Source organism: Pinus tabuliformis, chromosome 3_2, assembly GCF_031772625.1.
Source record: "Pinus tabuliformis cultivar Carrire ecotype Pingquan chromosome 3_2, CPIR1, whole genome shotgun sequence".
NCBI classification, from domain to species: Eukaryota; Viridiplantae; Streptophyta; class Pinopsida; order Pinales; family Pinaceae; genus Pinus; species Pinus tabuliformis.
Window position 1 is genome coordinate 136,912,132 of NC_142302.1, and position 14,396 is coordinate 136,926,527.

Sequence of the window (14,396 nt, forward strand, 5' to 3'; positions counted from 1 at the left end):
TAAATGCAAAGCAGAATAAATAAAATCCAAAATTGATTTTGAATTCTAGTAGCATTAATGGTGACTCAATTGAAAAAATAGCTTACCATAATTGTTTGACAAAAGTCTGCCATGGTCTAAAGCAGAAAATAAAAACTCAAAACAAAGCTAGGAGCATTTTCCACGTTAGCCTATTTGTCATGCATACGTGATGCCCAGATGCTCCCCTAACATTCCAGCCCAAGAGTTGCAGTTTCTTGAAACAAAAGTGGACCCCATGTCTTTTTGGAGAATGTAACTAGCTTTAGTCTTATAATTTGTACCATTATGTATTTTATTGTAAAATGCAAAAGAAAAAAACGGAAAATTAATATTATTTTTCATTCAAAAGGGCCGACGTGTAGCAAATCCGTCGAATCCAACACGATTCGTGCCAATTCGTGTCCGGAAATCGGGACACATCGTGTCCGATTGAGACATGATCGAATCCGGATCGTGTCCCGATTTCCAGACACGAATCTGGAAAAAGTTACCTGCGCGGCATTAAAAGGTGAATTTGCTGTTTTTCTTTCAATTTCACTTCTCTATTTTGTTGTGGGTTTGCTGTGAGTGTTTTGGAGCAAGAAGCAAAGGATGTGGGAGCATTTTCAAGGAGATTCAAGAAACAGGTAAGTGCATTTCCTCTCTATTTTTTTGCATTTTTATTACAGCAGTTTGCATATGCATTTCTTTTACAAATTTGTGCATTTTTTGGTTTATTTTTTTACAGTATGCATGGTTCAATCAAAGGTAGCAGGGAAGGGGCAAAGGAAGGAGAAGAATGTCCCCATTGAAAATGCTCCTCCTCTCCTAATTTCATCAGAGTTTGCTGCAAGTATTCCCTCTATTGCAAGTAATGTTGAAGGAAGACTTCCTCCTCAATGTAACATTGAGAAATATCCCTTGTGGAAATATGTCACAAGAGAGCAAGGGCCAAGCAGCAAGGTGAAGGGAGGAGGCAATGTGAATTGGAGATGCAACTTTTGCCACAATACTTTCACGAGCACATATTTCCGTGTGAAAGGCCATTTGTTGGCTTTACCAGGTTGTGGAGTTGGAGCTTGTGCAAAAGTGGATTTACAAAAGAGGAAAGAATTGGAAAGAGAGTCCAATGTTGGTATGGCAAATGTGGCTGCAAAATTAATTAAAAAAAAAACAAACAAACAAACAATAATGATGACCCCCTTCCATTTTTGAGGAAAGGCAGCAACAAATTCCCATTTGAGAGTTCTAGTGGGGGACAAGCAGCAAAAAGAAAGGCAATTTCACTTGGTCCAATGGACAAGATTTTTCAAAAGGAGAAACAAGAAGAGCTTGATCTCACCATTGCCTCTTTTTTCTATCAAAACTTCATATCCTTTAATGTTGCACACTCACCTATATTTATTGAGATGTGTCGAGCTCTAACTCAAGGGACTCCATCAACGTATGTGCCTCCTGGTTCAGAGAAGCTTAGAACCACATTGTTGATGAAGGCATTAAAGCATCATGGACAACATCTGGGGTTAGCATTGTTTCTGATGGATGGACAGATCCAACATGGCACCCACTCATCAACTTCATGGTGTCTTCCTTGAATGGTCCAGTTTTCTTGAAAGCAGTGGATGCACTTGGAGAATACAAGGATGCACAATATATGGGTGAGTTGTTTATTAAAGTTATTGAAGATGTAGGTGTTGATTCTTGTGTGCAAATCATTACGGATAATGCACCTGTTTGCAAGGTTGTTGGCATGATTGTGGAAGCTAAATATCCACAAGTATTTTGTACACCTTGCATTGTCCATTCATTAAACTTAGCACTGAAATCCATTTCTTCTTATGTGCTTTGGGTTGGTAAAATTATTGAAGATGCACGGCATATCGGTAACTTTGTACAAAACCATACAAATGCCCTCACTATCTACAAGGAGTACAGCAATCTATCATTGTTGAAGATTGTGGATACACGGTTTGCCTGTTCATTCATCATGTTGAAGACGTTGAGGGAGGTCAAGACTGCTCTTGGGACCATGGTTATTTCATAGTTTTGGTCTTTTTGGAGAAAGACAGATCAAGTAGCCTCTGAAAGAGTGAAGGACATAGTGCTAGATGATGCTTGGTGGGAGAGGGTAGATCTACTTATTCAGATCATGGCCCCTATCATTCTTTGCTTCGATTTGCAGATACAAACCAACCCATCCTAGGAGAGGTTTATGAGGGATGGGATTACATGATTGAGTCTGTGAGGAGCATTATTTTACAGAGTGAGTGCCCCGAGTATGAGACATCACCAGAGGCCTTCTTCACCAGTATACAGGATATTCTTGTCAGCAGATGGAACAAGAATTGCACACCTTTACATTGTTTGGCTCACTCATTGAACCTAAAATACTACAGCCATGAGTGGTCGAATGGTGGACCTTCCCGCAAATTCCCTCCTCACATGGATGGTGAAATATCACAGGTGAGGAAAGATGCATTCAGGCGGGTTCTTCAAGATAGAGCATTGCTTGATGAGGTGGAGGATGCCTTTGCAGAGTTTTCCACTGGCATGGGTCAATTTGCACTATATGATCTTATTAGAGACAGGGGGCTAAAAATCCCTATTCTTGGTGGGCAAATCATGGGGAACAAGCCCTCCTCTACAGCAGTTAGCCATGAGGCTCCTCTCTCAGGTGACTTCATCCTCTTGTTGCAAGAGGAATTGGAGCACATATGGGAATTTGTATAGTGTTAAGATGAGCAGGCTTGAGCAGTCTAGGGCAGAGACAATGGTGTATGTGCACACCAACCTCGTCTTATTTACAGGCAAAGGGATGAATGTTTGAAGGGAAAGACAAAGATGTGGATGTTTTTCCTAATGATATGGGTCTGGACATCAGTGTTGCGTTGGCATTGGCCAACATGGATCTCAATGATCCAGTGCTAAAGCCTGTCAGATTTGATGATGGTGATACTGTAGAGGGGTCATCCTCCACACCAGCAGATGAAGAGATGACCTTGGATACAGGGGAGGAGGATGCAACAGAGGAGAGCAGTGGTGACCATGATGATCAGGGCAGTGATGCTGATTTTGATGATGACTATTAGGATTGATGACTCATGAGTCATGAGCTACCTATTGCCTTGAGGCTTGTATACTTATAGTTGTTTTGTATTTTCTATTTCTATTTTCCATTGGCATTGCACTACCTATGTAACACATTTTGATTTTGATGACTTAATGAGAAAACTATAGTTGTCAATATCTTTATCTTATTATCTTGTCTTTCTCCTATTGGATCATTGATGAATTGAATATGTATAATGAAGTTATGATTTATCATTTATGTGACATGTCACAAATTACAATTGCATTTGAATTTTGTATGTACTATGCATAATGTTATTTTGTAAATAGAAAAACTTACATATAGATGAAGATATATGTTTGAAATCAATGAATTTGTATCATGAATGAGAATTTGTGTAAAAAATATCTAATTTTTAATATATATATATATATATATATAATGTATCTGAACGTGTCTTGTTCTGGGGGTCAACGTGTCCGTATCTGACACTCGAATCCCCGTATCTGTCAAATCCTGAATCCACGTGTCAGGTGACTTAGAGACAAGCATGTTCTTCATGCTTCTAGGTTTTTGAGTCAAAGTCCTATTTGGACCTATTGTAAAAGAAAAAGAAAATGAATTTTTAAATATGTAATTTTGGGTCAGAAACCCCTCTAGGTGCCAAGTCAACCTACATGTCAAGTCGGCCCTGCCCCAATGGACGTGTCTATTCGCACCCCCTCTGAACTATATAAATAGAGGGAAAATGGAGCTCATTTGGACACACACTTGATGGTTTGTGATCTGAAATATCGCAGAGAGGGCAAAGAAGAAGTGGACGTCCGCAGTATGAAAGGAAGGAGATCTTCCTGAGCTAGAATTTGTGGAAGATCTACCTTGGTACATCTCTTGTTGTTGGTCTCTCGCTGATGGATCTGCTGGAAAGAAAGAAGGTCTAACTTGGCATCTAGAGGGTGAAGTTTTTTGTGGTCATGGGTCTTGGATATCTCATTTGATCTGATTCTATGAGAAGAGATTTTCTGGGTTTTCCCTTGGAGGAGTTTTCCCCTAGCTTGGGGCCTATATCTTGTGTTTTTTTGTTTCTACGATCTTCATGTTCATGTTATGGTAATTTTTTTATGAAAAAATCAGAATAAAGATTAATAAAGAAGTAAATTAAATTCACAGACAATTACTAAGGAAAAGAAAATCTAAATTAAACTAAAGGCCTCCCGATTTTCCAATATTGTATCATAGCTTAGGTGGCTTGAAGTTGTAGGCTTTAAGATCACTACCTATTGGCATATCTCTAATAAGTTCGTTATTCTGAGGAATGCAAGCTACATATGACAAATTTCGGATTCCTCTATAATCTTTGTTTATGGCCTAATTTACATCTCTGTGGCAAGCAAATAATTCATTGTGACTATCCTAAAGCTCGCATTGGATAATAAAGGATAGTTTATGGCACAAAACACATACATCAATCTATTGTGACTCATATACTCTGAACAGACCTTCAATATAGATCGCATGGCTTTGGATTTGGTATTTACACTCACCTGAATCTGTGGAGACACGTATGAATTTAGGGCTCGCTCTAATTGGTCCGCATACATTACACTTGTAGTATCTCATCAATGTACCTGTGGCTTGTACATTTTACAGTATGGCTCATATTATTGTGACTCCCTCTATGGATCTTGTTTTTTCACTGTGGTGGCATCGCTGAAAAAAATTCGCACCTTGATTTTCTCATAGGCTCATATTTTTTGTGACTCATTTATGGCATGTGGATCGGATCACACCTGATGACACCATGGTTCGTTTATTTTGAAGCTCACAGATTTCTCAATGGCCCATGATATCTTTGACTTTGTGGTTTGAAAAAGTTTTGTGGATCTTGTGAATCAAACATTGCATTTCCATCGTGACTCATTGGTATCATGATTTTATGGATTGCTCAATTAAAGTTTCTAGAAGTTTCATGGCTCGACTAAATATACAGTGTTATCACATTCTTGTCTAAGGGTTGACCATATTACAATAATTATACACAGTGATATTGTTTCAATAGTCTCAGTGACTCTAAGTGGTTATGGCTTGAATTTTGGCATCGTTCATGGCTTGCATCCATGATCGTAAGAATTTGTTGACATATACAATGATTCGAGATTAGTGGCTTAGAGCTACAATAGTTCAATGTGTTCTAAGGATCACTTTTTTTAAGTCCTTCTGGTGGATCGTTTTTATGACACTTTTCTAAAGAACTCGCCTACATATATCAATTGTAGTTAGTCAAACTCTGAGGCTCGAATTATACGACATCATCATTGTCGCTTTTGACACCTATGGTAGAACGACTCTATGAATTCGCTCTATATGTTTGAGGTCCGCATAATAACAATGTTATATGGACAATGACTAGTGACTATCATGGAAAGTCACGTATAACATAAAAAAATTGTTATGACAATTATTAGAAGTAAGAACGGAACAATGAGAAGAGTGAAACTATGACTTACAAAGTCAATGATAGTACAAATCTTTGATCCTTGCCATGGCAGCAAATTTGATGTTGTGACAAATGATCTATGACAGAGATCTATTGTTCAGCATGATGGCTTATAAAAGCATGGGTATCGACTATGAGAAGCGGTCACCATGAAGCCAACCTGAAAGAAGACAATGTTTGATGGCCAAAAGTCTAAGTGGATTGGTTTATCCTTACAATTAGAAACAGTCTTGTATTGATAGACATAGCTAGAAAAGATTGAAGATAAACACTTGTTGAAATAGTGGTGACACATGAAGAAAGACTGAAAGAAAGGTATGAAACTAGCGCAGAGGTATGTACAATGTTCTTTCTTGCTATGTGTCTATGAACGTTAGAAAGGGTCTGTAAAGTCTTTAGGGTTTTGCAGTTAATCATTTGATCTTAAATATCTAGGGTTTTTGGGACTTGCAAAAATTGAGAAGTCTTGAGAACTATTGATGTTTAGGGTTTTTGAACCCCAAATTAAACTAACCCTAGGAACAAAAACCATAACCCTAACTATTTTCTCCTATTTGCTCATTCTAAAGAAGCCCTAGCTCTTGGGTAATGATATCTAGGGTTTGCAGGAAGAACTTAGGGTATGTGGTAAAACCCTAGTGAGGGTTGAATTAAATAAACCCTAGGGCAGATGTTTCTGCTAAAAACCCTAATAAGGGTTAGATCAAGTAATTTAGGGTTTGTATCTAGAAAACTAAAAGTACACCCTCTAAGAAACCATAGAAACCCTAGATTAACAAAAATTGATAGCATGCTCGTGTCTTTGCATATTTTTCTTGGTTGTACTTGTCAGTAAGAATTGCAGGTACATAATAAATAAAGCAAGATGCGAAGGACGGAAGAATAAAGCAAAGCAGCACTCGTGCTTGTTGATGACTCCTTGAAAATGATGAGCATGATGGAAAGAGGGAACTGTAAGGACACTGTTGGGCAATGTTGAAACTTCCAGCTAATGAATTTGTTACACATTGATGATTGAAAGATAAAGCAAAATCTTGTTGCAATATAAAGATAAAGCCTGCAAAGAAATGTTGATTTCAGAGGAAGCAAATAGCAGAATTTGACACCTTGTCTAAGAAGCTATTATAATTTGACAACTCTAATATTGATGATATGCTTGGGATATGACTAATCAATGAATGAATTGAGTTACAATGAGCAATGAAGCTCAATAAATAATACAAAAGTATTTACAGAAACAGCAATTTTCTACTAAGAAAATAGAAATAGCAAGTTTCTAATAAGAAACTGCTAATAAGATCACAGACAATCTTATCTACATAAATGAGCATTAAACACTAAAATAGCATTATTCTAATACCCTCCCTTAATGCTCAATCTATTTACAACACCTATAGACCCTCTAAATTTTACAAACTTATCAGGACCAAGGGGCATGGTGAAGATGTCTGCTGGTTGCTCCGTTGTGGGAACATACAACAACTGAATGGATCCGTCTTCAACAAGCTATCGAATGTAGTGACAATGGGTTTCCACGTGCTGTGTTCGTTCATGGAAGACTGGATTCTTGGAGAGTTTGAGCACTCCCTAATTACCACAGAACAAGGGAGTAGGACCTGCCTGGGAAACATGCATATCCGCAAGCATACGTCGAAACCAAACTGCCTCACAAGATGCCTTAACTACTCCTCGATACTCTGCTTCTATCGAGGAGAGAGCCACTGCCTGCTGCCTCTTACTATTCCATGTGACAACACCAGATCCCAGACTCACTAAACACATACCCAGCTGTAGATTTATGGTCATCAACCGAACCTGCCCAATCAAAATCTGTGTAACCACTGAGTGTAGGATCTAAACTCCGAGTGTACGGAAGTCCATAATCAGAAGTGCCACTCACATAACGCAGCACACGCTTCGTTGCTATCCAATGATCAGCCTTAGGAGCTGACATGAAGCGTGAAACGTAGCTCACTACAAAACTGATATCAGGTCTAGTGGCAGTAAGGTAGATGAGGCTACCCACTAGTTGCCTGAATAAAGTTTCATCCACAAGTGGTGAGGATGACTGAGCTGAAAGTTTGAGCCCTCTTCCATAGGAGTCGTGGCAGGTTCGCAATCCTGCATTCTGAACCTGTCCACAAGATTTCTGGCATTCTTGGACTGAGAGAGAAAGATGTTGTTCTCAGTCTGCCAAACTTCAACCCCCAAACAATAATGAAGAAGTCCCAAATTTGTCATATCGAAAGTGTTGCACAAATCTTGTTTGATCCCATGGATCAAAGGTGATGAACTGCCAATAATGATAAGGACATCCACATAGACAACCACAAACAGAATATCATCACCAGTATGTTTGATATACAGGCTTGCATCAGATGGACTCCGCTGAAAGCCATGATCTGTTAGGTACTTATCAATTTTCATGTACCAAGCCCGAGGGGCTTGTTTCAGACCATAGAGTGCTTTGACTAATCTCCAGACTTTCTGTTCTTGACTGGCAACCTTGAATCCTGGAGGCTGCGTCATGTAGACTTCTTCCTGCAAGTCACCATTCAGAAAATTACTCTTCACATCCATCTGATGGACTTTCCAACTGAACTGAGCTGCTAAGGAAAGGACGAGCCATATGGTACTCATCTTGGCTATATGAGCAAAGGTCTCCTCGTAATCTATGCCTTCCTTTTGTGAGAACCTTCAAGCAAAAAGGCGAGCCTTATACTTGTCTAGGGTTCCATCAGCTTTGTATGTCACTTTATACACCCATTTGCAGCTAATGGGCTTCTTCCCTGCAGGAAGATCAAAAAGGGTCCAAGTGTGATTCTTCTAAAGACTCTGGAATTCAACTTCCATAGCCTGTTCCCACTCAGGTATACCCTTAGCCTCTGAATAGGTTTGAGGCTCAAAAACACTATGTAGGTTAGCTAGCAAAATTTACTATACACTGTTGTTGCTCTTATTTCTGGAAATTCTACCTTCAAGGAGCTCATTATCCCGGAGATCACCAATAGTTTTAGCCCACCATTTAGGTCGGAGAGTAGAAGAACCAATATCTGGAGTAGATGGAGGAGGCTCAGGGATAACAGGAGCAGTGAGAGGAGGATTATTTTCCGGAGGGAACTCATGGAGTGTATTATCAAATACTGATGATGCATCATCCCTCCCATCAGGTGGACCTAACGGAAGAAGAATACTGTGAGGCTGACCCTCAAAACATTGCTCAGAAGGAGGGGACTGAAAGAACCCTCTGTCTTCATCAAATACTACGTCCCGACTGAAGATAAGACGATCAGTGTCTAAATCTATCAGCCTATAGGCTTTGTGGTGATCACTGTACCCTGTCATCATGAGTTTCTGGCTTTTGGAATCCAAACATATGCAACCGAGCCAAACACTTTGAGGTGACTGATCTTAGGTTTACGGCCAAACCAAACCTCTTCTGGAGTCCTCCCGTTAACAGCCTGAGTAGGTGATCGATTAAGAAGATAAACAGCAGTAAACACTGCTTCAGCCCAAAATTTGTTCGGAACATTCCTGTGTTGTAACATGGAACGAGCCATTTCAACAAACGTACGGTTGCGACGTTCGACAACACTGTTCTGCTGAGTGTAGGGTGTAGTTAACTGGCATTTGATGCCATGGGTATCACAGAAGTTGGAGAAAGTAGAAGAACAAAATTCCCTCCCCCCCCCACCCCCGTTATCTGTCCTAAGAGTTATGATATTACAGCCAGACTCTTTTTCAACTAAGGACTTAAACTTCTGAAAGATACTAAATACATCAGATTTATGTTTTAGAAAGTACACCCACATATTTCTACTGAAATCATCTACAATAAGCAAAAAATATTTGCAACCAGTAACTGAAGATGTATTCATAGGACCACAAATATCAGCATGAATTAACTGGAGTACCTCAGATGCACGCCAAGATTCTCCATCCTTGAATGAAGACCGATGTTGCTTGCCAGCTTGACAGGCGCCGCACACTCCCAACTATTGAGTCTGAATATCAAGTAACCCTGACACAAGTCCCTCCCGAGATAGCTGAGAGAGATACTGAATGTTTAGATGCCCATATCTCTGATGCCACAGAGTGCTGATGGGAGAAACACGAGCTGCTAAAGCCACTTCTGGAGAATCACCAATGTCAAGAACCCTATATAGACCATGATCCTCTAGGCCAACAGCAACCATAAGACGAGTTTCCCCGTTAGTAATGGAGCACTTGTGCGCACTGAACACTACATCAAGCTGAGGAGAGTTCCTCATAATCTGGCTGACAGACAGCAGATTAATTTCCATACCAGAACATAGTACACATTCAGGAAGATAAGTGTGCGCCCATCAGACTGGATCTGAACTGTACCTTGGCCAAGCACTGTGTACTCTTCACCTCCGCCGAATACCACGGAATCACTGAAAGATGAGAAGTCAGTAAACCAGTCACGCCTGTGAGAGAAATGACGTGATGCACCAGAGTCAATGTACCAGGTAAAAACAAGGCATGATCTGAGGACCTCTTAGCCATAAAGGCGTAAAAGGAAAATTCCTTCTGCTCGGAATGTTCTGCAACATTCGCTTGCTGATGAGACCCTCCCTGCTTCTTCTGTTCAGAAGCAATTCTCTGTCGGCAATCTTTCTTTATGTGGCCAAACTTATGACAGTGATTACACTGCACATTTTTCTTCTTAGCAGGATCAAAAGGCTAAGAAGAACCTTTCTGCTGAAAGGACTGAGAGGACTGATATTTGGCAGCAAAAGCATTTTCTGAGGAGTCTGATGAAGCACCACTACCAAACTGTTGTTTCCAACGATCCTGCTGCATAAGTTTGGTGCATAACTCCTGAAACTTCAGATCAACATTAGTGGAGGTAATCTTGAGTATTTCTATGAAGTGCTCATAAGGTTGTGGTAGACTTTTCAGAGTGATGACTACCATATCTTCTTCCTCCATGGTCCGACCAATGGCTTCGAGTTGATCTCGAATGTCTTTCATCTTGTTAAGATGTTCCTGTAAAGACATACGTTCGTCCATCATGATGGAGAACAACTGATTCTTTAGAAAGAAAGCTCTGCTCTTGTCGGATCGACAGTTGTCTTGCCGGAAGGAATTTGTGGTAACTAATCATCAGTTACAAAGAGTTTGAGAAGCATAACAGCCTCTCGATTTCGATCATCAAACTTATCTTGATCTGTACCAGGTGTAGCAAGAGTGAGCTCTTTTACCAAAACGAGCTGGTCAAGATGCCTATATTCAAAAATGGTCAACATTCCCTGTTTCCAGATGTTCTAATTGGTGCCATTAAAGCGCTCACTGCCTTCCAACGTCAAGTTGGTTAGCGAGGCCATCTATACGTTTCCCAAGACAAAAAAAACAACAAAGGAATCCAACACGGATTTCAATGTAGATGTCGGTTGATCCTGATAAAATTTGACAGGTGTTGATGTAATATGAAAGAGAACCAGAATGAAAAACTCGGCCCTTGCAACCAGCCTTAGTAATTTCTGCCTCTTGCTGTCTCTTTGATGCCACAGACCTGCACAGCGGTGATCTAATGCCCAGATCAAGCTTCAGTCTCGACATGCTGCCATAGATTCCTTAGGAAAAGGGTCACAAGGTGAGCCGCTGCTGTCCAAACAGCACTGTGCTATCAAACAATCCTCTGCTTGCTCAAACTAGACTTCAAGAGGGTTTTACTGTCACCAACAGAGCCTCCAACGCTACTAGAGTTTGTGCCACAGAACTGCCTCAGGCAGTGTTACAAAGGTGAACTGTTATCACAAATAGGCCTCAAATTTCTTCTGCTGCCACAGGTAAGTATAAGTACTTGAGAATAGGGTTGTTGGCTTAGAGAATAACTTTGCTGCCCAAACAGTGCCAAATACCCTACACAGCTGCAGGAAATGTCGTTTGTAGCCTCAGGTGAAGACGTTGTTGCAGAAGATCACATCCAAATGGGATGCAGCCTCACGCACAGGTTTATAAAATCCACCCTCCGCACTGTTAATTTATCGTGCTACGTGTAACAAGAACTCGTCATCCTCTACGTGCTTGGCATGCGTTGTAAAAAATAAACCCAGAAACTGCCAAGGGGCCTACTGCTACTTTGCAATGGCAATGACAAAAGTTGGGCGGGGATTCCAGTCGTGGATCGATAAACTGAACACTTTTGTGGGCAAGAGCGCGGTGGGTCGATACTTCAAGCTGGACGCCCGGAATTCGTGCTTCACACGAGAGCTTCGGGCGGGAACGGCAACGTTTCTGACAATGGCTTACATTCTAGCCGTCAACGCCAGCATTCTCACTGACTCGGGCGGCCCTTGCACGGTGGCCGACTGCACGCCCACCTGCAGCGACTCGTCCGTTGCCGTGAGCGTCTGCCAGGGGCGCAGCGCTAACGGGACGGTGTTGAGCTTGGTGAGCCCCGAGGTCGAGTGCAAGTTTCCGTCGGTAATCCAGTCAACCGACGTCAGTGCTGCTATGCGGAGAAAATCGTCCGCAGTCGCAACGAAGACACTAACCCTCGAGGGGGCAACAGTACCGAGTGTGGCCACAATAACAAGGGGCGTTGTCTAAGCACTCTACAGTTCGGACGTGCCGCAGTGCCCAACGGAGCCGTGGTAACGCCGATGCTGAAGAACAGCGGCCTTGACACCTGCTACTATGTCTCCCTCTCCTGAATTAGCGTCGGCAACACGATGCTCTCGATCTCAAACTCCATCTTCGACATCAACACCTCCGGTAAAAAAAATTCAAACCCCTAGAGAGCAATTTTGAAATGAAACACGAAATTTTTCAAACAGTGAAAAATTATTTCGGAAAAAATACTTGTGCTCTGATACCATAATCAATGAATGAATTGAGTTACAATGAGCAATGAAGCTCAATAAATAATACAAAAGTATTTATAGCAAGTTTCAAATAAGAAACTGCTAATAAGATCACACACGATCTTATCTACATAAATGAGCATTAAACACTAAAATAGCATTATTCTAATAATGACTTGGATCCCCGGTAGGACATATTGCAAAAGCATGTGAAGAGGCTGGAAGGAGAATTTGTATGATGATATTGATCAACATCAGAATATGATCTCCTAAAGAAAGAGAGATAGTTGACAATGACAACTCCAAGGAATAAGATAATATAGCTTGTTGATTAATTTGTTCCATGGGTACTTTGATTGAAAAGTGAAAAAGCATGGAGAGAGATTTTTGTACGATATGTGGAAGGATGTTGATCTCAAAGGAAACAAGCAAAATATGTTATCTTGACGAGAGGCCGTCATAATAAGAGGAAATTGACATGAAAGGTTGATGGCCTGAATCCTACCACAGTTTGGTTCCAAGAAGATGAAAGCTCAATTTGATGAGATGTGAAGAAAAGGAGGAACCATGCAGCTACTTGAAGATCTCCACAAAGGCCTAGTAGTTGATATATTGATGAAGACACGCAAAAAGAACTTGTGGTTATGACTTCCCAATTAAAAGGAAGTAAGGAATCTCCTCTGTGCTTCAGAGGGAATAAGAAGTCTCCTTAAATGTCTAAAAAGGAGAAAGGATCTATTCCTTGATCAAGGGGGAATGAGGATCTCCTCTCTGGTTGAGAGTGAGATGGACATTATATTCTCTTCTTCATGTGTCATGCACTAGGCCAGGACTAACAGTCGTACGTCGAGTAGTGTTTTTAAACTAGATTGGTCTGAATCAGACTCGGCCTGGTTGACCTGTTCATACCCCTGCCCAGGCCGACTCGGCCAATTAACAAGTTCGGTAACGGACCAGTCGAGCCCAATATAAACCGGTCGACTCAACAACAGGAAAAAAAGGTGGGTTGCATGGACTTCAAATCATTTTTTTGTTTAACTAATTCCTAGCCCCTCTCTCGCCTATAAAGGTGACCTAACGTCCTCATAATTCCTCACAGCGATCTCATTGGATTTGTGTGGGAATTTATGAGGAGTTTGTGAGCAGTTGGAGTTGGTTTTTGGAGCGGCATTGAGGAGGTTCTTCGGCTATCTTTGGAGCAGGATTGAGGAGCAGCATTAAGGAGGCTACAGGTATGTTTTGGATGAGGTTGTTGAAGAGGTGGGGGTGGCTGATGTTGTTCAAAGCATCACAGATAATGCTTCTAACTATGTTCTTGGCTAGTAAAACGTTAGAGGAAAAACACAAAACCATCATTTGGACCCCATGTGTTGCACATTGCATTGACCTCATGCTTGAGGATATTGGTAAAATAGATTGGATCAAGAACACTGTAGAGCATGCCAAAAGCATAACAAAGTATATCTACAATCACTCGTGGATTTTGAACCTGATGAGGAAAAACAAAGGGAGCAAGGATCTTGTTAGGTCTGCCATCACTAGATTTGCAACTCACTTTTTGACATTGCAATCTATGCTTTCCCAACATAAAAACTTGCAGAAGATGTTTTCTAGTGATGAATGGAATGGATGTCAATGGGCCCAAAAATAGGATGGCAAAGACGTAAGAAGAAAGTTAACAATGACACATTTTGGAAAAAGGTAGCAAAGATTGTGAAAATTGTTGAGCCACTAGTTAAGGTGTTGCAATTGGTGGATGGGGAAAGATTGGTTATGGGTTTCATTTATGAGGTTATGGATTAGGCAAAAGAGCAAATAAAGGTAGCATACAAGGATAGAGTGGCTAAGTATGGGCCTATTTGGGAGATCATTGATCAAAGATGGAACAATCAACTCCATCGCCCTATACATGCAATTGGGTATTTCCTAAACTCAAGGTATCATTATAAAGCTCAGCTAGAAGAAAATTTGACCGGGGAATTGAAAGATGGATTGT

At 40.8% G+C, this 14,396-nt stretch overlaps 1 protein-coding gene across 1 annotated transcript in view; it reads right to left on the reverse strand.

Annotated features, from left to right (window-relative positions):
- LOC149180198 (uncharacterized) overlaps positions 1-14,396 on the reverse strand; it is a 71,397-nt gene that overhangs the window by 31,156 nt on the left and 25,845 nt on the right. The window lies entirely within an intron of this gene.